At 57.0% G+C, this 3,657-nt stretch overlaps 1 protein-coding gene across 3 annotated transcripts in view; it reads right to left on the bottom strand.

The window, feature by feature from the left end:
• Positions 1–3,081, bottom strand: part of Flrt2 (fibronectin leucine rich transmembrane protein 2) — a 90,599-nt gene extending 87,518 nt beyond the window's left edge. For 2 of the 3 annotated variants that reach the window (XM_019206362.2, XM_010616253.2), the window contains exon 1: positions 2,569–3,081. The gene's annotated coding sequence lies outside the window, so the exon portion shown is untranslated. Of the gene's footprint in view, positions 1–560; positions 2,542–2,568 lie in introns of those variants that run through there. The other variant, XM_033766772.1, reaches the window with a different exon arrangement.
• Between the last annotated feature and the right edge of the window lie 576 nt (positions 3,082–3,657).

Below are 3,657 nucleotides of genomic sequence, written 5' to 3'. Positions count from 1 at the left end.
GCCTCCGCGGCTCCCGCGCTCCTCGCTCCCTCGGTCCCCGCGCTCTGGCAAGCTTCTCTCCTTGAGCCCTTCTTTCTCTCCCTCTCTCCCTCCCTCCCTCCCTCCCTCCCTCCTTTTCTCTCTCCCTCGCGGAGTCCCTCCCACTTTTCTGGTTTAAAGAATGCTTGGGAGGAGCGGCTGCAACCCTAAGCTTTCCAAGAGGCGAAGTCAGACTCGGCTTTTTAACCCTGTCCACCCTGGAGAGAATTACAGAGCTCGGGGGATGCCCCTGCGGGTGCCACCTTGACCCGGCAGCCGCCTCTCTGGGTCTCCGCCCTGACCCCGACGCTTAGGGCTGATGCCGCCATCCGAACCACGAAAGGCGATTTCCCCCGTCTGTTTAACGCTGTACTTCCAGGCGGGAGGATCAATCAAACCCCGAGAAACGATCGAAATGTGAGATTATAGGTTAACAATATAGCAAAGCTTTCAACCAAAATGGCGTTATTTCTAAAGCAGACAACCCTTGGTGATACCGCCCAACCCCTCCGCCCTCGGAGGTTTCCTCGTCCCGTACCTACTTCTTAAATAAACTTTAATCAGACATATAATCCAGAGTTTGACATGATAATTGCAAACGTCGCCACTTTCTCCCATCACCCTGGCTACTGCTTGGAAAGAGCGTAGTTTTACGTCCCTGTAGGTTACAATGGACAATCAAAAATTCTGCTCCAAAGATTGAGGAAACAGGCTGGACAGCTAAAGAAGTCCGACGCTTCCGGTTCGCAATCTCTTCGCAAAGGTTAAAGAGGAATCTAAGAAAAGGCGGTGTGGGGGTGTCTCATTCTTGGGGGCAGCGGGTCTGGTTGGTTCCCCATTTCCTCGCTGCGAGCCCAGCCTCAGTAAATCGCTGTCATGTTTTAACAAGTTCTGGGAGAGGCTGAATCTGAACGGAAGAGGGAGAAAGAGCCCACGTCTAGCGCTGGGCTGCGCCAAGAAGCGCTCTCGGTGTGGCCACGCAATCCGCAAGTTTGAAAGCAGCCCAGGATCAACACCCTTGGGATCGCTTTCGCTGGGTGGAAAAGTCGAGCTGGGGCGGCGCCTGCAGCGGGCTGAGAATGATTTCCGGACGCGTCCCTGGAGCGACTGTACTCGGGGTGCTCAGTTCAAAGCTTGAGTACTTGGCACCACTTTCTGGATTGTTTTTTATTTCCTGAGCACCCCAGTCGTCCCTAGTGCTTTCATGTATTCGAGCGCCTACGTCAATTTAAAACGACTTGGAGAAACGCCCGATTGTCTCTCAAGCCATGCTTGGATCCACCCAGAAGCGCGCGGACACACGCGCTCACATGCGCACACACTAGAATACAGCACACTGCTCCAACTCGCGGAGGCCGGCCGAAGTTTCCACCGCATTGTGCAAAGGTGACTAGAAAACGCAATGACTTACATATGCACAGCCCTCATCTCCCGAACTGTGTAATAATAAACATGCAGGGGAGAAGGGCCCGGCTGGGGGCGCTAACCGGAGGGGAGCCGTGAGTGCCATCTTGCCGGAGGTTCCAGGAGCAAAACGCCCACGGTGACAGCCGCAGTGGCCTCAGCCTCCACCAGCCACAGCAGCCGCCTGCGGGAGCCTCATGTGCTCCCAGAGTTTTCCAGCTTCGAGTGTGGGTCTGTCCCGCCCCAGTGACCCTTTTCCCTGGCGGGTTCTTTTCCTTGGCTGGTGCCGGGTTCTCAACTTGGCACCTTGATCCCAGGTCTGATTATGAAAGAGAAGTGACCGCACTGGCACCGAGCTGGACTGGTCAGCGGGGCGGAAGGATCTTTGGGGGAGGCCCTGGGCCCCAGTTGGGGAGCGGTTGCCGCTGGCTAGGCCTTCATCCGAGGCCCCGCTTTCGGCTCTGGGGGCGTCGCCCGACCGCCCCTTGCGTCCCACAAACGCGGCGCGAGGAATGAGGCTGGGGTTCAACCTCCCGAGCTCAGCGCGCCTTCGCCGCCCCCTTCCTCCGATCTGGAAGGCGCGAGGGGCCAGCTCCGTGACCCCTAGCCCCCGGAGGACCGTCAGGGTTGAGGAACTTGGTTCGTGGAAAAGAACCACCCTTCCCCCAGCTGGACGAAAAACGAATTAGCATCCGCTGTATCATTTTAGCCGCTAATCTATCCAGGATTGCGGGCAGGGGGCGGGATGGTGGCTTTAGATATCACCGCCTGATAACGCTGGTGGCATTAAAAGCAGATGAGGAAAGGGAGGTTGTTACTCTTGGAAGTTCGGAGATTCATTCTGGGAAAATGAGCTGCGAGACTCCTACAAGCTTAAGGTTTAGATCCATGCGCTTAGCTGGCGAGAAGGTTTGCTGTGTGACCCAGAGCTCAGTAACAAAACTCCTTAGAGAAGGTGGATTCCACTACAGATAGACGTCCCTAAAGTCAGGGTGCTTCTAAGAAGCCTATTCTACTTTTGGGGTGAGAGACAAAGCCCAGGACACCCCCAACCGGGTGACCACCCCGCACTGGTACAAATTGCCCCAAAGAGGCGGCGGTCAGACCGGGCACTAGAAACTTCCCCTGGCACCGCAGTCCCTTTACCTGGCGGCCGCGTGTCCTCCTCGCAAGGGGCTCATCCGAATCCGACAGGATCGGGGAGGTGGAAGGGGAAGAAGCTGGCTCGGCAGCAGTGGGGCTCCCGGGGCATGTTATTGTTTTAGGGGTCGCCGCCAAGGTCCCTCCTGCCCATCGTTGAGAACTGCCACCCTGGTCCCTGGGTGCGGTGGACCGGGCGGAGCTGCCGCCCTGCCGCTGCTCCACGCTCGGAGCTGGTACCGGTGCTGCCCCGAGCTGGGCCAAGTCGGTGCCTCGGCGCAGAGATCCAGAGCAATGGTGCTATCTCCAAGCGCTGCTTCCTCCGCGGCGACAAGGGATGACACCGAACTCTGAAGTGAAGGCGACAGGTTTCCCACGTACAACTAACTACAAGGTGCCCAGCCCGAGACTGTTCGCCTCTCTCCCTCACCCCCTCCTCTCCCTCCGACCGGGGAGGGAGCTAATTTAACCCTGTGTGCGCCCTGCACTCCCGGGAGAAGCTCCAATCGACTGGGAAACCGCTGGCGGCTCCAGGGGCGAGAGCTTTGTGCAGGAGCGTTTCCAGTGTGGGCGTGGAGCTGTCTGGGGCACTCGCGTGGCAAGACGCCAGTGGCGGGCTTCCAGCGCCAGACTCGAGGATGCGAAGGAGCCCTAGCGTTTCATCCGGACCAGACCCAGCCCTCCTAGGAATCTATTTTTTACCGCCAGTTACCGGATTTATTGAAATTGCCAGCAAAGTTGGGTTTTTTCTTCGTTTATTTCTCTATCCCCTCCACCCCGCCCCCTGGATTACTTCTTTTCCTTACTGCGCTTTGAAGGTTGGAACTCTTAGCTGATTCCAGCTCTAGCTTTTAACTACTATTTCGTGTGCGAGGCGAATTGTGGAGAGCCCCTCCCACCCGTGCCAGATTTAAATGAAGCTCCCAGGAAAGCTGCCTCCCACCTGCCCAGCCAGGGCACCAATAAAACAAACGACAAAAACTCAACTAAGGAAGACACAGTCAGAGAATGGAGATGAAGACGCCAAAAATCCGGAGGAGAAGAAGGAGTTGAATGTGTGAATGGGAACGCAGAGAGTGAAACACTGGGTGGGGA

This window comes from Fukomys damarensis, unplaced genomic scaffold, assembly GCF_012274545.1.
Source record: "Fukomys damarensis isolate Sample0158 unplaced genomic scaffold, DMR_v1.0_HiC HiC_scaffold_21, whole genome shotgun sequence".
NCBI lineage: Eukaryota > Metazoa > Chordata > Mammalia > Rodentia > Bathyergidae > Fukomys > Fukomys damarensis.
The sequence above is the reverse complement of the archived record's forward strand: the minus strand, read 5'-3'. Positions and strand labels throughout refer to the sequence as shown.